This window comes from Nerophis lumbriciformis, linkage group LG04, assembly GCF_033978685.3.
Source record: "Nerophis lumbriciformis linkage group LG04, RoL_Nlum_v2.1, whole genome shotgun sequence".
Lineage (NCBI taxonomy): Eukaryota > Metazoa > Chordata > Actinopteri > Syngnathiformes > Syngnathidae > Nerophis > Nerophis lumbriciformis.
In genome coordinates, this window is record NC_084551.2 from 15,018,169 (window position 1) to 15,039,344 (window position 21,176).

General features: G+C 39.6%; 1 long non-coding RNA gene across 1 annotated transcript in view; it reads left to right on the plus strand.

The window, feature by feature from the left end:
• The first annotated feature begins 8,117 nt into the window (after positions 1 to 8,117).
• LOC140678739 (uncharacterized) overlaps positions 8,118 to 21,176 on the plus strand; it is an 88,481-nt gene continuing 75,422 nt past the window's right edge. Inside the window, exon 1 of the long non-coding RNA XR_012050356.1 lies at positions 8,118 to 8,187. This is a non-coding gene — a long non-coding RNA (uncharacterized lncRNA). The remainder of the gene's footprint in view (positions 8,188 to 21,176) is intronic.

The following is a 21,176-nucleotide window of genomic DNA, read 5'->3' on the forward strand; positions in this document are numbered from 1 at the left end:
ATGGCCACCGCTGCTGCTCACTGCTCCCCTTACCTCCCAGGGGGTGATCAAGGTTGATGGGTCAAATGCAGAGAATAATTTTTGCCACACCTCGTGTGTGTGTGACAATCATTGGTACTTTAACTTTAACTTTTAACTTTTTATATATTTTTTGCTTTGAAAAATGTAACTGTGAGCAAGTTGCAAACAGTAAGCTTTAATGTAAAGCACTGGCAACACTTTCCCGTTATAACACACTGTTATCATTTTTATTCAACTGTATGTAATTGTGATTAGTTCTCTCTGCATGACCATATCAGAATATCAAGAGATGACTCGAGGTTTTAAAAAATGTCGAATTGTCTAAAAATATCTCCTCACACAGTCCAAACCAAACTAATGGACTCTGGACTTCTGGCTTATTTTACATCAGGAAAAAAGTCAAGGAAGTTTTAAGTATTCTGACAACTACTAAAACAACTATCTTCACATATCCGAACCTGGTTGCAGAATTGACACATCAGCCTCACATTAAAGCGCTAAGCTCAGAGATCCTTTGAACACAAAACAAGTTGTCAGATCAGGTTTTCCGCTTACTTTTGTCCAAATTTTGCTGAAAGGATTTCTGAGAAAGCCAGATAGGTTAATCCTTTTCTATACCCCAGCGCATTGCAGGAATTTGCAGTTCATCAGCAGAAATCGTTCTTTTAACCTGTTTTCCAGTATTCGGGAGAGGGAATAAAGAAATGATAAAGACTTGATCCTTGATATTAGAAGTGTGGGTGCACTTTTTTGTGTGTCCAGAATGCTCGTTTTAGGCTCCTGTAAAGAGGTTAACCACAAAGATGTTGGTGTTGCATGGTAACGCACAAATCCCCAAATATTACATACCGTCTTCATATACAGCTTATGTTGTATGGTGTTTAAGAACATTGCATTGCATCTACTGGGAGCTGATTGAGCTTGAATATTCCATTACCTTCCTGTGTCGCCATTAGAGTGCTTTCCTCCAATTTTATTTCATACAAAGAATAAGAACATGACAAGATGGGGGTTGAACGTATTTCCATATTCACAGAGGTCTCCACTCACGAAGTGTTGTATGGAATCTTAGAGTGTGATCAAATTTGTAATTGTTGTTTTTTGTTTGGTCTTGGTGTGAACACAGTTGACTACCAAAAGAACAGAACCAAAAAGGGTCTGGTTAGGTATGCAAGATCTAGACCAGACCTGGTAAAATTAAGGCCCGTTAAGCTTTTCAATCCGGCCCGCCGGACATTCCCAAATAATTTTCTTAGATCTTTAAGATGGAAACTGTAGCTGCCATTAAGATGTGCAATGATGTTTTCAAATGACCGTAAGTCTTGAACTATACAAAGTATTTCAAATGGTTGGAATCTGCGCTTTTGCATGATATATTAGTTACTATGGTAATCTAATTAGTTACTATGGTAATCTAAGTCACAGCAGCTCAGAGGCACCAAGCAGTGTGGGTGGGGAGCGTTTCCACAGAGTGTTTCCAGAGCGGCCAGTCTGAAATGCGGGTGTCAGGGACAGACGCGGAAGGAGATTTTTACAACAAAGTTCTAAAGCTTAGTGATATATCAGATGCATCAGATTGTAGGTGGGGTTTTTTTTGTTACCCTTCGCGTTCATATTTCACTGTTTGTTGAATTTTTGTTGCATTTCGCTTCATTGTAAAATGTGTCGATCGAGAGGGTGTGTGACGTTCATATGTTGTCAATATTCAGTGTTTTATCGTTCATAGTTAATTGTGTAAATCCCACATTCTTTATTTCCATGTACATTCTGGGTGTCTCATTCAGTAAAAAAATTAAAAATTCCATTCCGGTTTTTTAAGGCGGTCTGTCATAACGTTTTTAGCATTCAATCAGACATTATTGTGAGGTTTTGTATTAGTGGTCCTGAAAATAGGACCCAAACACACATACTGTTCAGCAGATTTTCAGAGTTTACATATACATATGAATATATATTAGAGATATCCGATAATATCGGCAGGCCAATAATATCGGCAGGCCGATAAATGCGTTAAAATATAATATCGGAAATGATCGGTATCGTTTTTTTTATTATCTGTATCGGTTTTTTTATTTTTTATTTTTATTTTATTCAATCAACATAAGAAACACAAGATACACTTACAATTAGTGCACCAACCAAAAAAACCTCCCTTCCCTCATTCACACTCATTCACACAAAAGGGTTGTTTCTTTCTGTTATTAATATTCTGGTTCCTACATTATATATCAATATATATCAATACAGTCTGCAAGGGATACAGTCCGTAAGCACACATGATTGTGCGTGCTGCTGGTCCACTAATAGTACTAACCTTTAACAGTTAATTTGACTAATTTTCATTAATTACTAGTTTCTATGTAACTGTTTTTATATTGTTTTACTTTCTTTTTTATTCAAGAAAATGTTTTTATTTATTTATCTTATTTTATAATTTTTTTTAAAAGTACCTTATCTTCACCATACCTGGTTGTCCAAATTAGGCATAATAATGTGTTAATTCCACGACTGTATATATCGGTTGATATCGGTATCGGTTGATATCGGTAACGGTAATTAAAGAGTTGGACAATATCGAAATATTGGATATCGGCAAAAAGCCATTATCGGACATCCCTAATATATATATATATATATATATATATATATATATATATATATATATATATATATATATATATATATATATATATATATATATATATATATACATATGAATATACATATATATATGTATGTATATATATATATATATATATATATATACTGTATATGTGTGTGTGTGTGTGTGTGTGTGTGTGTGTGTGTGTATATAGGTATACATATGTGTATACATATATATGGATAGATAGATATACCGGCCCCCAGACACATTTTCTTTTCTAAATTTGGCCCCCTGAGTCAAAATAATTGCCCAGGCCTGATCTAGACAATATACAAAATAAATGATATTAAATTTGGCTGATGTTAAAGGTTTTAATACTATCGTCATGTTGTGATTAAGCATGTTGACGACATATTCTTGCCGTGTCCCGCAAATTTGACAGCAACGGGCAAACAAACATGTCCTTAACGCACTGTAGCGTTCTTGCTTGGGGATATTGACCATCCACATTGGAAGCTGCTTTTAAGTCAGCAATCCTTTCCTCTATGGCGGCAAATAATTGTAAAATGTGACATTCCTGGATATTACTCACCGTAGGAGGATATGCTAACCGCTGAGCAAGAGCGAGAGCGGGAGAAGAGAGAATGTTCACAAAAGTGGGCGGATCAATATCAACAGTAACGATGCAAAATATCTTTCTTTCTTTTTTCTGGAACCAGACTGAACCCTCCTACCCTGGGATTGCTTTTTATATATTTTTATATTTTATTTTTTTTACTCTGCCTCCTCCTGTGTTTACCTTTTCCTGGGCGCCCCCCTAGTGCATACTTGCCAACCCTCCCGGATTTTCCGGGAGACTCCCGAAATTCAGCGCCTCGCCCGAAAACCTCCCGGGACAAATTTTCTCCCGAAAATCTCCCGAAATTCAGGCGGAGCTGGAGGCCACGCCCCCTCCAGCTCCATGCGGACCTGAGTGAGGACAGCCTGTTTTCACGTCCGCTTTCCCACAATATAAACAGCGTGCCTGCCCAATCACGTTATAACTGTAGAATGATCGAGGGCGAGTTCTTGGTTTCTTATGTGGGTTTATTGTTAGGCAGTTTCATTAACGTCCTCCCAGCGCGGCAACAACACACAACAACAGCAGTCACGTTTTCGTCTACCGTAAAGCAGTTCGTCTGCCGTAAACAGCAATGTTGTGACACTCTTAAACAGGACAATACTGCCATGTACTGTACATGCATATGTGACAATAACATCTAGGGCTTTTAGAAAGTGCAGTGCACAACTGCGCATACAACAAGGAGACGATGCAGACGAACGAGGAAGATACAGCCATGGCGACGCCGACGACGAGTAAGATGAAGAAATACGCTTGTAAGTTCCAAGCCGCAGCTGCGACTGGACCTGGATAACCTCCGGGAAGAAGTAGTGAACTACCAAGTGCTTGGCAGTGAAGATCTTCCTCAGGAAGCAAAGATTGACCGGTTTTGGGCCATGCTAGGGAGAGATGGAAGATTCCAGACTCTAGTGCATTTGATGAAAGCACTTTTGTGCGTGCCACACAGCAATGCATCATCAGAGAGGGTGTTCAGCATGGTTAGAAAAATAGTGACAGAGAATAGAACAAGGATGGACAATTCAACCCTTAACTCAACAATGAGTAGATGAGTGTTATGTGTGTGTATATGTGTAAATAAATGAACACTGAAATTCAAGTATTTCTTTTATTTATATATATAATAAAATAAATATATATTTATAGCTAGAATTCACTGAAAGTCAAGTATTTCTTATATATATATATATATATATATATATATATATATATATATATATATATATATATATATATATATATATATATACCGGTATATATATACAGTATATATATATATGAAATACTTGATTTGGTGAATTCTAGCTGTAAATATACTCCTCCCCTCTTAACCACGCCACCAACCACGCCCCCCTCCTACCGAAATCGGAGGTCTCAAGGTTATAATAAATAAATGATAAATGGGTTGTACTTGTATAGCGCTTTTCTACCTTCAAGGTACTCAAAGCGCTTTGACACTACTTCCACATTTACCCATTCACACACTGATGGAGGGAGCTGCCATGCAAGGCGCTAACCAGCACCCATCAGGAGCAAGGGTGAAGTGTCTTGCTCAGGACACAACGGGCATGACGAGGTTAGTACTAGGTGGGGATTGAACCAGGGACCCTCGGGTCGCGCATGGCCATTCTACCACTGCGCCACGCCGTTGGCAAGTATGCCCTAGTGGCAATCTATCAGTGTTCCTGATTTGTCACCCTGTACAATGTATGTCTGCTCTTGAACAGGTCTGTGCTGAAAATGTCAATTTATTGTACTTTTTAAGTGCAGTGACTATCCTATCCTGTCGTATCCGACACAATAATAGCATGGAAAACACTTTGGTGAAATTGATTCTTTAGCTGATCACTAAGACCAAATGCTGATCCGGTTTCCTCCAACGTATGAGAGACCTTGTTGGTGGAAGTTATAGCTTGACTTTACAGCTGCCAAGGAGGTGGTTTTCCTGCCAGAATGTGTGCTTTAATTTGTCTGTCCTAGCAGGGCGACAATGAAAAACTGCCAAGCTGTTCTACACAGAAATTGGCACAGGGGCACATCTTGGATTAGTTCTTTTTTTGGATGAGCTATGGGACAGATCACATTTCACATTCACATTTTTCTATATCTAATTTAATGGCTGGATGGAATCTGAGAGTGGATCCTGCAGATTGATGGGTTTGGGCTTCGGGGTTTGGTCTAGTTTGGCAGCAGAACTAACTACTGTCCCGATTTCATTAATTGTATATGTAGCAAAGAAAATTTGGCATGTGATGAAAATAAAATAAAAAACAACTCTCAATCATGCATATTTTGACTTTTGCAACCTTTAGCAACAGTAGCAATGGAACAGGTTGACTTACAGGAAACTCATTCAAAAGGTAAATCCAATTAGGTTGTATTAGTGAGGCTTTTTTCAAGTTTACGACTAACATCTTTTGATTGGATTAGAACTTTATTAATGCCCTGGCCGTGCGCCCACAGGGAGGTTGGTGTTGCATTAGCAGCAACACCGTATACAGGACGATGGCAATAGCAACACAGCACACAGTGCAGACAGGTAATAGACAAAAAGCATAAAATAAATATAAAGTGAATAAAATAAAATATTTTCCTATTGTCCCAACCTCCTTGTGAAGAGTTATATGGTTTTGTGGAACAAAGTACCGTAGTCTGTTTTTCTATTTTTTCTTGGGGAAAAGCAGCATTCTTCTCTTCTTCACTGATGAGGGCCAGTAAATGATGGCCAGCGTTTTGTTCAGAGATTTTCTCTCTGTAACTGTCACCAGGGAGTTCAGCTCCATGCCAATCACAGAAACTGCTTGCCTATTAGCTATAAACGTGTCCTCCTTGAAGGGGCTGCAACCCCGAGCACACCACAGTGTGGAATATTGCACTGGAAACATCCGACTAGTACAGGGGTTGGCAACCAAAAACGTTGAAAGAGCCATATTGGACCAAAAATACAAAAAAATAATCTGTCTGGAGCCGCAAAAAATGACAAGCCGTATATAAGTCTTATAATGAAGACAACACATGATGTAAGTGTCTATATTAGCTATAATAGCCTACTATCAAAATGACTATGTGTCGCAGGTTGAAGCATATCTTCGTTGACAGAAATGTTGAAATGTAATATTTAGTCTACACATTTTTACATTATTAGAAACCATTAGTAAATCAGAGGCTCCTCAAAAGGTGAGATAACTCCTGGAAATTACTGACTTTTAATGGCCAAAGGTATAGATGTGTGTGTCCAAGTTAAAGAAACGGCTGAGTGTCTTCTTTTAATACATTTATTACAATCTTTGGCAAGCTAGGTAATGTTTGCTGTGGTCTGGAACAACATGGCACACAAACAACTAACTGAAATGCAGCCAATATTACATACAGATAATGTGTCATGAGACATCCACCCATCCATTTTCTACCGCTTGTCCCTTTTGGGGTCGCGGGGGGTGGTAGAGCCTATCTCAGCTGCATTCGGGCGGAAGGCGGCGTACACCCTGGACAAGTCGCCACCTCATCGCAGGACATGCAAAACTAAATTATATACAAAGAGGATAAAAGTAAAGGACTTTAAATGAGCTCAAATATACCTACAAATGAGGCATAATGATGCAATTTGTACATACAGCTAGCATTGATTAGCTTGCAGTCATGCACTGACCAAATATGCCTGATTAGCACTCCAACAAGTCAATAACATCAACAAAGTTCACCTTTGTGCATTCGCGCACAGTATAAAACGTTTGGTGGACAAAATAAGACAAAGAAGGAGTGGAGGACTTTACATGTAAACAAACTGTTGCGTCACAGTCCACACTATGGTGAGTTCAAGAACCACCAAAATTAGTAGGACAAAACGGTGTTCACCGAGTACTCTCATCAGTGAATCATACACACAAACATATTAAACAGTGTGCTTTCTAACAATTGGAAATGTTTGTGTCATGTTTGTCCTCAAACAAAAAACATACTAGAACAAAAACAAAACATTTTCCCCCACCTTTTTCCATTTTCAATCCTTTTTTAAAAATGCTCCAACAAGCCACTAGAACAGCACTAAAGAGCCGCATGCGGCTCGAAAGCCGCGGGTTGCTGACCCCCGGACTAGTAGAACATCTGCAGGAGTTTCTTGCGGACATTGAAAGACCGCAGTCTGCTCTGGCCCTTCCAGTACAGATGGTCTGTTGTGGTTGTGCTAACACAGCCTGAGGTATTTGGAGGTGCTAACTACTGCCAACTCGCTTCCCTCCATCAGTACTGGTCGCGGCCTTGGTATGGACCTCCTGAAGTCCATAACTAGCTGCTTTGATTTTACAGTATTGGTGGTTGTTACAGCTCCAGACGATAAAATCCTTCACAAGACTCCTGTAATCCTCATCTTGGTAATCTCTGAAACACTATTGAATGTCTGTGTCATCTGTGGATGTCCAAATGTGTTTTATTGTCATAATACTGATCATACATATGGTACCTCAACTTACGAGTATCTTAATTTACGAATATTTCGAGTTACGGCCGGTCTCTTGGCTTTTTGTTATGCTTTAAATTGCAAGCATAATTTGAGTTGTGAGCCTCTACACCGCGAGATGGGAACAAAGATCCGCCTAAAAACATTTGGTCTTACTTGCTGACGTTGGCTTAGAGCGGGGGTCAACAACCCGCGGCTCTAGAGCCACATGAGCGGCGCCCTGGTGGCTTCATGGAGCTTTTTCAAAAATGTATGGAAATGGAAAAAAAAATGGGGTGAAAAATATATTATTTGTTGTAATATTGTTTCCGTTGGAGGACAAACACGACATAAACTTTCCTAATTGTTAGAAAGCCCCCAGTTTAATATGTTTGTGTTTATGCTTCACCGATGAGAGTATTTGGCGAGCGCTGTTTAATTGGCCCTAGTGTGTGGATGTGAGTGTGAATGTTGTCTGTCTATCTGTGTTGGCCCTGCGATGAGGTAGCGACTTGTCCAGGGTGTACCCCGCCTTCCGCTCAATTGTAGCTGAGATAGGCTCCAGCGCCCCCCGCGACCCCAAAGGGAATAAGCGGTAGAAAATGGATGGATGGATGGATGTTTTGTCCTACTAATTTGTAAACATGTAAACAAACTCAACATTTTGTTTACATGTATAACTTTCTCCGACGATGCCACAGAAAGACGTGTTTTATGCCACTCCTTCTTTGTCTCATTTTGTCCACCAAACGTTTTACACTGTGCGTGAATGCACAAAAGTGCACTTTGTTGATACTGTATTATTGACTTGTTATGGAGTGCTAATCAGGCATATTTGGTCAGTGCATGACTGCAAGCCAATCAATGCTAACATGCTATTTAGGCTAGCTGTATGTACATATTGCATCATTATTCCTCACTTGTAGGTATACTTGAGATAATTTAATATCCTTTACTTTTATCCTCTTTCTAGATAATTTAGTTTTGCATGCCTCGTGACACATTATCTGTATGTAATATTGGCTACATTTCAGATAGTTGTTTGTGTGCCATGTTGTTCCAGACCACAGCAAACATTACCTAGCTTGCCAAAGATTGTAATAAATCTATTAAAAGAAGACAGCCTTCCGTTTCCTTTTACTTGGACACACACATCTATACCTTTGGCCATTAAAAGACAGTCATTTCCAGGAGTTATCTCACCTTCTGAGTAGCCTCTGATTTACTAATGGTTTCTAATGTTGTAAAAATGTGTAGAATAAATATTACATTTCAACATTTCTGTCAACGGAGATTTGCTTCAGCCTGCGACACATAGTCACTTTGATAGTAGGCTATTATAGCTAATTTAGACACATCATGTGTTGCCTTCATTATAAGACTTATATATGGCTTTTCATTTTTTGCGGCTCCAGCCAGATTTGTTTTTGTATTTTAGTATGGCTCTTTCAACATTTTGAAAGTAGCTGGTTGACAGGTTGGTATGATAAACCATGCATGGACACACAAAGTCAGAAAGACTATTGATTTCTCTCTCTCTCTCTTTCCCTCTCTCTCTCTCATAGGGATGTGTTTTACATAGGCGTGCATGACTGTTGAAATTGTGTTGGAATGTAACCTAAATATTTACTGTATAGTTGCACCAAAAAGTAAGAATATCAGCTTTTAGCCCTCATGTGAGAAGTAAAAAATCAATTGTAGGAAACATGACATATTTCTGTTTTTCCTCTGTGAGTACAGCCTGTAAGAGGAGGAGCTGATCACCTCTTGTGGATTAATGACAGGACAGCGACCGTCATACCCACTGTGGACATTGTAACACAGTTTCTTCAAGGCTTGCTGAGCATTGTAATTTCAAGAAGAAGAAAAAACACTGATGTATCACACGACCTTGTTGAAGTCAAGCTCCTTCAAGCTGACTCCGAACTCTGCTTCTGTGTCACGGAGACCATTAATCACTGCGACACTGTGCACTAATCTACTTTGTGGTACCAAGCATTTAATTGTACTACCTGCTGACCGTGTGACATCACGTATATTAAATACATTATTAACATTGGGAAAGTTCATCCCTCAGGTTAGTCACTGAATGGTGATTGGGAACAACTTTACAGAGGACCTATGGTACTTCTATACTGCATTTACACTTGCTTTTGGTCTAGATCAGGGGTGTCAAACGTACAGCCCGCGAACAAGTTTTATCCGGTGAGTTTGCCAAGTATAAAAATGAGCTGCTTTTTTGAACGAAAGAAACTGCTCTTCTAAATGTGTCCACTGGTGTCATAATAGCAATTCTGTTAGGCAAGCAAACGGTTTATACCGGGGCCAAGCAAGAGGTACGCAGTAAAGGGGGACTGTGGCTCCTCCTCCTCGACGCACATGAAACTTAAAACCTGCCGTTTTACGTCTTCTGCTTTGAACACATCGTCATTTGGCACTCTCGTTGCCCCAAAATGTCTCTGTCAAACACGAGAAAAGTGAACTTAACCCTTTTGAATATTTTTAACTGTCACCGCCTTTGTTGGTGCAGTAGACCTGGCAGTTCCACACTGACACTCCCAGCCACGCAACAAACTCAAAAGTACTGTATCGGCCTTTCCAAACTTTCCCAGGTTCTAAACCAAAAGCCGTGGGCTGAGCCAGGACGGGTGGTGCACTTTCATACGCACTTCCGACTCCAACTTAAGTCTCTCCAAAAATAGCTTTATTTGCAAAAAGGTCTTCTTTCCAACAGTCCATCCAAGGTTAACAAAAACAACTTTAACTGCATACAAAGCTATAAACAAAACAAAGGCTCAAGTGTTGCGTAAGAAGTGGTCAAAAACAGTTTTCACCGCCAGTCTCTCAACCCGACATTTGTCCGATCAATTTCACCCGTGCACCCTTATATGCTTTCGTCACAGGTGCTGTAAATGACACACAATGTAAATGACACACAATGTAAATGACGCGTTCTAATTAAATAAATGTACTTAACAATACATTTTCATGGCAATTCAAAAAACAAATACCGTATTTTGCGCACTATAAGGCGCACCGGATTATAAGGCGCACCTTCAATGAATGGCCTATTTTAAAACTTTGTTCATATATAAGCATTCTTGCCAACCTTGAGACCTCCAATTTCGGGAGGTGGGGGGTGGGAGGTGGGTCCGGGGGCGTGGTTAAGAGGGGAGGAGTATATTTACAGCTAGAATTCACCGATATATATATATATATATATATATATATATATATATATATATATATATATATATATATATATATCCCCGCGACCCCGAAGGGAATAAGCGGTAGAAAATGGATGGATGGATGGATGGATGGATATATATATATATATATATATATATATATATATATATATATATATATATATATATATATATATAAAAGAAATAATTGACTTTCAGTGAATTTTCGCTATATGTATATATATATATATATATATATATAAAAGAAATACTTGAATTTAAGTGTTCATTTATTTACACATATACCGTATTTTCCGCACTATTAGCCGCACCTAAAAACCACAAATTTACTCAAAAGCTGACAGTGCGGCTTTTAACCCGGTGCGCTTTATATATGGATTAATATTAAGATTCATTTTCATAAAGTTTCGGTCTCGCAACTACGGTAAACAGCCGCCATCTTTTTTCCCCGTAGAAGAGGAAGTGCTTCTTCTTCTACGCAAGCAACCGCCAAGGTAAGCACCCGCCCCCATAGAACAGGAAGCGCTTCTTCTTCTACTGTAAGCAACCACCCGCCCGCGTAGAAGAAGAAAAAGCGCGCGGATATTACCGTACGTTTCATTTCCTTTGTGTGTTTACATCTGTAAAGACCACAAAATGGCTCCTACTAAGCGACAGGGATCCGGTTCATGAAAAGACGCAATCTCTCCATCCGCACACGGATTACTATTTCACAGCAACTGCCTAAAGACTTTCAAGAAAAGCTGGCTACTTTCCGTGCATATTGTAAAAACAAGATAGCTGAAAAAAGGATCCGGCCAGAGAACATTATCAACATGGACGAGGTTCCACTGACTTTTGATATTCCTGTGAACCGCACTGTGGATACAACGGGAGCACGTACGGTGAATATTCGCACCACAGGGAATGAGAAGTCATCCTTCACTGTGGTTCTAGCTTGCCATGCTAATGGCCAGAAACTTCCACCCATGGTGATATTCAAAAGGAAGACCTTGCCAAAAGAGACCTTTCCAGCCGGCGTCATCATAAAAGCTAACTCGAAGGGATGGATGAAGAAAAGATGAGCGAGTGGTTAAGGTAAGTTTAAGTTTACGCGAAGAGGCCGGGTGGCTTTTTTCACGCAGCTCCGTCCATGTTGATATACGATTCCATGCGCGCCCACATCACGCTGGTTTTAATATATTATTAAAGTTTGACTGACCTATTTGACTGTTTTTTTGACATTCCTTTAGCGCAGTTAGATGCGGCTTACAACACGGGGCGGCTTATAGGTGGACAAAGTTTTGAAATATGCCGTTCATTGAAGGCGCGGCTTATAACCCAGGGCGCCTTATGGTGCGGAAAATACGGTACACACACATAACACTCATCTACTCATTGTTGAGTTAAGGGTTGAATTGTTCATCCTTGTTCTATTCTCTGTCACTATCTTTCTAACCATGCTGAACACCCTCTCTGATTATGCATTGCTGTGTGGCACGCACAAAAGTGCTTTCATCAAATGCACTAGATGGCAGTATTGTCCTGTTTAAGAGTGTCACAACATTGCTGTTTACGGCAGACGGACTGCTTTACTGTAGACGTTCTTTATATTGTGGGAAAGCGGACTCAGGTCCGCATGGAGCTGGAGGGGGCGTGACCTCCAGCTCCGCCTGAATTTCGGGAGATTTCGGAAGAAAATTTGTCCCGGGAGGTTTTCGGGAGAGGCGCTGAATTTCGGGAGTCTCCCGGAAAATCCGGGAGGGTTGGCAAGTATGTATATAAGGCATTATAAGGCGCATAGAATAGACGCTACAGTAGAGGCTGGGATTACTTTATGCATCCTGTTGTGGCTCAATATTGGTCCATATATAAGGCGCACCGGATTATAAGGTGCACTGTCAGCTTTTGAGAAAATTGGAGGTTTTTAGGTGCGCCTTATAGTGAGGAAAATACGGTAATTTAACTTAATAATATATGCGGTACTAGAGAAATACAAACAACACAAACATGGCTACCACAACCATAGTGAGAAAAATTTAAGTACAGTAGCACAGTAGGCCCAAGTGTTCATTAAACACCACCACAATGACCAACACCAAAGTGCAGTAGCGCAGTAGGCCCAAGCATTCATCAAGCAACAAATAATTAATTTAACTTAATAATATATGCAGGACTACAGAAATATGAATAACACAAAAATGGCTACCACAAGTACTCTATAAAGAAAAAACAATGCGATAACTGCAAATTGCAAATATAACGTTAAAATATGTAGGTTCCTACTGTGGACAGACCAGTCATACTGAATCATTGTGATATTATCGTGTCAGTTTGTATGTACGTGACAGTAGTTTCTGACCTTTTACGACGCTATGCTCTGGTCCTCATGATAAATGCGGTCTTCCTTCAGGCAAAACACTACCGCTTTGGTCCGCCAAAATCACCCAAAACTGAAAGCTCTTAAGTGGGGCTTTAATTGCATTGAACTCCACTTCCTGCAATTCCAATTCAACATTCTGTTGGATGGAGCCAATGCAATTCAAATTAAAATATTTTAAATGAATTAAATTGAGTCCCCAAACTCAGAATTATGCCTTTGAGGGTGCTTTGCAAGGAGCAATTCTAGTTTATAGTGTATGATGAAAACAATCAATGTTTTACAAATATGATTTAAAATTAAATTTAAAAAAATGAACATTTGGTATTATTTATCATCTTTTTAAAGGTTTTAAACCTTTTTTGCTGTGCCGGTTAACCAAATAAAATGCGTAGTGAGTGAGTGAGTGAACTTATTAGAGTGACGATAAATGTTGCAGAGGAGTCACCAATAGAGCTAGCAGACATATATTATATATTACTTTCCTCTCCATATTACCTAATCATATGCATTTTTAGTATTTGTGTCATTTGATTAATCCTCAAAGGGAGCACAGTATCCATCATAAATGAAGGTCTACAACCTACATTTACTGGATGGAGCGTATCCATTTTAAATGAAAGGACATTATAGTAATGTGATGCTATCTATTTATTATGTATTGAGTACAAAACAAAGACAAGCACAACATCAACTAAAAAGCACAGATGAGGCTGGAGTTTGTTTTCCGGAGATAAGATTATATGTAACATTGTTGATGTGGTTAAATTTGCTTTTAGCATCCATTGTTAGGTTGTTGCCAACCATCTAGTCTCGGATGTTAATAACAACACATTTGTTATTAAATAGAAAGTTGATCTATTACAACCGTTTTATGTTTGTTTGATATAGCGCTTTATATTGTGTTCAAAGTGTACACATTTTTACTTAAATATGGACTTTTTTTTTCGAGGATGGAACCCATTATTCATATTTACAGTGTTTCTTGTGGAGAAATGTTCTTCAGTATACAAACTTTTCTATTTATGAACCCTTTTCAATGAATGCGTTTTTGCGGCCTAATATGAATGAATGAATAACAATTACACACTTTAGTGTGCTGTTAAAAGGCCTACACCAGTGGTTCTCAAATGGGGGTACACGTACCCCTGGGGGTACTTGAAGGTATGCCAAGGGGTACGTGAGACTTTTTTTAAATATTCTCAAAATAGCAACAATTCAAAAATCCTTTATAAATATAAATAAAAACCTATCTTTTTTTCCAAATAGTTCAAGAAAGACCACTACAAATGAGCAATATTTTGCACTGTTATACAATTTAATAAATCAGAAACTGATGACACAGTGCTGTATTTTACTTCTTTATCTCTTTTTTTCAACCAAAAATGCTTTGCTCTGATTAGGGGGTACTTGAATTAAAAAAATTGTCACAGGTGGTACATCACTGAAAAAGGTTGAGAACCACTGGCCTACACAATCATTTACAAATCTATAGCTTTGGCAAACTATGACAAATGCTTAATTTCAAGTCGCATAATTACTTTCAGCTTCTGTATTGACAATGGCTTTAAACAATAATTCTAAAGATGATTAACGGCAAAATCAGTGTTCAGGTGTTTAATTAGGTAACTCATGGGGATTTGTTGATGGGATGCAGAGGGTGCTATGTGGCGGAGAAACATTGTTTCCATGAGCTAAGGATAGAAGGTGTTATCTGGTCCTGATCAGGTTTCTAACAACTGAAAACAAACTAGGTTTTAATCTTGCAACTGCAATTTTCCTTTTCTCTTCCATGCAAGTGCAATGTCATTTTCATTGTCAATTAAATGTTCCCAATGTGTATTCTTCAGATTAAAAAAATATTGCTTTTCTACATAGCAAATGGTATGGTGCATGCACTATACAAGTGAATTTTGCGATGGATAAATACAGTAGACCTTAAAGCAGGCCTTGGCAATTACTTTGACTCGGGGGCCAAATTTAGAGAAAAAAATGTGTCTGGGGGCCGGAATATCCATACTTGCCAACCCTCCCGGATTTTCCGGGAGACTCCCGAAATTCAGCGCCTCTCCCGAAAACCTCCCGGGACAAATTTTCTCCCGAAAATCTCCCGAAATTCAAGATTCCCACAAAATAAACAGCGTACCTGCCCAATCACGTTATAACTGTAGAATGATCGAGGGCGAGTTCTTGGTTTCTTATGTGGGTTTATTGTTAGGCAGTTTCATTAACGTCCTCCCAGCGCGGCAACAACAACAGCAGTCATTTCTACAGTAAAGCAGTTTGTCTGCCGTAAACAGCAATGTTGTGACACTCTTAAACAGGACAATGCTGCCATCTAGTGCAGTTGATGAAAGCACTTTTGTGCGTGCCACACAGCAATGCATCATCAGAGAGGGTGTTCAGCATGGTTAGAAAAATAGTGACAGAGAATAGAACAAGGATGGACAATTCAACCCTTAACTCAACAATGAGTAGATGAGTGTTATGTGTTATATATATGATAAAATAAATATATATTTATAGCTAGAATTCACTGAAAGTCAAGTATTTCTTGTATATATATATATGTATATATATATATATATATATATATATATACATATATATATATATATATATATATATATATATATATATATATATATATATATATATATATATAGTCAAGTATTTCTTGCATACATATATATATATATGTATATATATATATATATATATATATATATATATATATATATATATATATATATATATATAGTCAAGTATTTCTTGTATACATATATATATATATGTATATATATATATATATATATATATATATATATATATATATATATATATATATATATATAAATATATATACATATATATATGAAATACTTGACTTAGTGAATTCTACCTGTAAATATACTCCTCCCCTCTTAACCACGCCCCCCCCCCCCTCTTCCACACCCCCCCACCTCCCGAAATCGGAGGTCTCAAGGTTGGCAAGTATGGGTGTATCTATTTTTAGGAATACCAATACAAAACCTGAAAATAATGTCTCATTGAATGCTAAAAACGTTATGACAGACAGCCTTAAAAAACGGAATGGAATTTTAATGTTTTTTACTGAATGAAACACCCAGAATGTACGTGAAAATAAAGAATGTGGGATTTACAATATTAACTATGAACAATAAAACACTGAATATTGACAATATATGAACGTCACACCCCCTCTCGATCGACATATTTTACAATCAAGTGAAACGCAACAAAAATGCAACAAACACAGCGAAATATGAACGCGAAGGGTAAAAAAAAACAAAAAACACTTACGATCTGATATATCACTAAGTTTTAGAACTTTGTTGTAAAAATCTCCTTCCGCGTCTGTCCTTGACACCCGCATTTTCTTTTTTTTTTTTTTTTCTTTTTCTTTTTTTTTTTTTGTGTCCTGTCCAGCTTCTTAGGCAAATCATATAGTTGATGTAGATGCCCATGTCGGCTGTTCAGATTTACTTTACAAAAGAGAAGTGTAGGATACTTCTCTTGTTGCCTTATTTGTATTTGACTTTATTAAATGTATTTATATTATCATTTGGTGCAGCCGGGCCGGAGCAGGAGGGGATAGAAAGAGAAAAAAAAGAAGACAGAGGGGGAAATTGTGGGGACAAGAGGGGGATTAGACAGAGAGACAAAAACAACAACAGCAAACAACAACAACAACAACAATAGAGCAACATCAGCAAATATGACATGTACAAATATGATGGTAAAAGTAATAGCAAATAAGCAGTTAGCGAAAAATAAAAAATAATACAGAAATGACAATGAGCATTATTACACTACAAATGGATCAATACAAATACCAATAGAAATAGCGCTATTGATAATGAACAATACCAATAATTTACCTTTATTATCAACAATACAGTTGTTCAAATGCAACAATACATATACGTAATGATAACTTGAGATACGAAAGAATGCAGAAAAATGGAGGGGGAGAAAGAGAAGCAACCTACATTAACCTTGTAGATTGTTATAGTAACAATAGGTTAAGCTTTGTCAGTGTGCCATGTGTTACACCCAGTTTACCCTAGGGCAACAACGTTAATATATGTTTGATGAAATGTGAATATGTGCATGAGTGTAAGTATGCATATGTACTTGTATATGTACAGAATGTGTATATGTGTTTGTACAATGAATGTATGTGTACAGAATGTGTATATGTGTTTGTACAATGAATGTATTTGTACAGAATGTGTATATGTGTTTGTACAGTGAATGTATATGTACAGTATGTGTATGTGTATGTTTGTATATTGAATGTGCGTGTGGATGTACGAACTGTAGGTAGGTAAATATGTACTGTATTTGTGTATGTATGTGGGAGCGTAGGTATCTATGTACGTATGTGAGCATATGTGAATTTGCATGTACAATACATTCGACTCCCAGAGTGCGTGGGAGCCAGAGCACGGCCCCATCACCCCCGAGAGCCCAACCCACAAACAGTAGGCGTGGTGCCCAGGGAACCAGGCACCACCGCCCCCACGCAGCCAAGCCGGCCAGCGACAGGAACCCCAGAGCCCGGCCCACCGTACCGCCCACAAGGGCCAGCAGCAGGCCGCAGACAGACGCACCCGGCAGAGGACAGGGCACGAGAAAAGCAGGGGACAGCCAGACCCCAAGCCAGCGAGAGACCACACCCCACACGGGCAGAAAGGCGAGACGCCCCGCCCGAGGGACCCAGAGACTCCCCGCAACCGGACGGGAAGACCGCCCCCGCCCCACCGGCAACCGGGCCCCCACGAGCCCACCCCCCACCCCCGGAGAGCGCGGCGAGGCCAGCCCCCGGCCACCCCACCCAAATCGGCCGCCGCAGGACCACCCAGGCACAGGGCCACGGGAACCACCCACCCCACCTGCAGGGACCCCAACGATGGAGATGGAACAACCAGCAACCACCCCGCCGAGCCCCCCCTCTGAGGGAGGGGAAAAATTAAAAAATAATATTAATAAAATATATTAAAAAATAAATACACCTGCATTTTCAGGCTCGCTCTGGAAACACTCTGTGGAAACGCTCCCCACCCACACTGCTTGGTGCCTCGTCTGAGCTGCTGTGACGTAGATTATCATAGTAACTACTATATCATGCAAAAGCGCAGATTCCAACCATTGAAATACTTTGTATAGTTCAAGACTTACAGTCACTTGAAAACATCACTGCACATCATAATGGCAGCTACAGTTTCCATTTTAAAGATCTATTTTGGAATGTCCGGCGGTCCAGATTGAAAAACTTAACAGGCCGCATGCGGCCCCCGGGCCTTAATTTGCCTAGGTCTGCCTTAAAGGGTCCTTCTAATGTTGACAACATGAGCATTTATTGTGAAGTGAAGTGAATTATATGTATATAGCGCTTTTACTTAGTGAAACCCAATATCTAAGTTACATTTAAACCAGTGTGGATGGCACTGGGAGCAGGTGGGTAAAGTGTCTTGCCCAAGGACACAACGGCAGTGACTAGGATGGTGGAAGCGGGGATTGAACCTGGAACCCTCAAGTTGCTGGCACGGCCACTCCACCAACCGAGCTATACCGCCCCCAAGTTTTTATGTCCATAGTTCTGTACATAAAATGATGACTACAGGTACAATTCCCCCCCCAAATAGACACAGTAGTGATTGTAGGCTTGTTTTTTCAAGAGTTTGAAAAACATTTTGGAACGCCCATTTTTGGTTCCAAAATGTAGGCGGACTTGCATCAGCCTGCTGACGTCAGCTACAGAAGACTCGAGGCAATTTCATAATGTGTTGTATGTGTTTTGGGAGCATCTTCATCCTGAATCACGATAGTTGTATACAAAATTTGGAGGAATTATCAAATATGGCTGCCAGGTGCATTGCTACAGGTTATAGCAATACAAATAAAGAAGGGGTCAGCCTGCATACATTTCCAAATGATAGATATATGAGGAGTGTAATTTGCATCGATCATTTTATTGATTCTAAATTCGATGAAGAGGGTTTGGATTGAAAAAATGCAAAAGCCTCAAGCCAAATGCAATCCCGAAAATCAGAAGCACCTTCGAGGGGAGAAAGGCTGAGTTAGAACCTGCAAAAAAAACAACTTGGGTAAATGCTGAAAGAGCATGACGAAACACAGCCTATGGCGTCTATGGAAGAGGAGGGAACTTATTACGCGCGTTTCTGTTGTCAGCTCTCCTTTCCTCCATTTGTTGTCATTCGTGGCTAGGGAGGGCTGATTGAGTGAAGCGAATCATATTTATATGGCGCTTTTCTCTCGTGACTTTACGCACTTTACATAGTGAAACCCATTATCTTAAATTACATTTAAACCAGTGTGGGTGGCATTGGGAGCAGGTGGGTAGAGTGTCTTGCCCAAGGATACAACGGCAGTTACTCGGATGAGCGGAAGGAGGGATCGAACCTGGAACTCTCAAGTTGCTGGCACGGCCGCTCTACCAACCGAGCTACGGCGCCCGACTGAGCTCACCTGCCTCTGATTGGCAATCAGGACACTCGGCTGCTTCTGACCACTCATCAGATACACTATATTGCCAAAAGTATTTGGCCACCCATCCAAATGATGAGAATCAGGTGTCCTAATCACTTGTCCCGGTGTATAAAATCAAGCACTTAGGCATGGAGACTGTTTCTACAAACATTTGTGAAAGAATGGGCAGTGCTCAGTAAGGATGATGTTCGAAACCGGTTTTCCCGGTTGTTCGATAAGAAAAGAACCGTTTGATAAGAAAAGAACCGATTTCATGGACTCAAATCCCTTTTTGAGAACAGGTTCCCGTTATCGAGGCCACTATAGTAAAGAAAACGAGTTGGTTCTTTAGTCGAATCCCTGGGAACGAATCCCGTCCCACAAGTCATTAGACTGAGCTACGTCATTTCTTGTGATGTCACACAAGCAGCAAAAATAATGGACCGAAAAAAACGCCTCAAGGCATGGCTATTCATCTATAGTGATCACAGAGACAGGTTGTATTTGTGTTACTGTATATATTAGTTTTTCTGAAAAATCCCACTTAATATACTTTGGGTAACAACAGTCAATATTTATTTTTTTTATTTTTTTAGAGGGGTAAAAGTCACTATTTCTTTATTTATTATTATTTATTTTTTTCTTATAAAATAAAAGTGAGCTTTTGTTAAACCAAATATTGTGTTTTTTTCCATATACAACAACCTATCTGGATTCGATAAGAGAATCGATAACAGGATTCGATAATGGGCTCGAACTCGATAATTTTTTATCAAACATCATCCCTAGCGCTCAGTGATTTCCAGCATGGAACTGTCATAGGATGCCACCTTTGCAACAAATCCAGTCTAGAAATCTCCTCTCTCCTAATTATTCCAAAGTCAACTTTATTATAAGAAAAGTGAAGAGTTTGAGAACAACAGCAAGTCAGCCACCAAGTGGTAGGCCATGTAAACTGACAGAGAGGGGTCAGCGGATGCTGAAGCGCATAGTACAAACACTTTCTGTACAGTCAGTTGCTATAGAGCTCCAAACTTCATGTGACCTTCCAATTAGCCCACGTGCAGTACGCAGAGAGCTTCATGGAATGGGTTTCCATGGCCGAGCAGCTGCATATAAGCCTTACATCACCAAGTCCAATTCAAAGCGTGGGATGCAGTGGTGTAAAGCACATCGCCACCGGACTCTAGAGCAGTGGAGACGCCTTCTCTGGACTGATGAATCACGCTGGCAATCGGATGGACGAGTCTGGGTTTGGAGGTTGCCAGGAGAACGCTACATTTCGGACTGCGTCGTGCCCAGTGTGTAATTTGGTGGAGGAGGAATTATGGAGGGGGGTTGTTTTTCAGGAGTTGGGCTAGGCCACTTAGTTCCAGTGAAAGGAACTTTTAATGTTGCAGTATACCAAA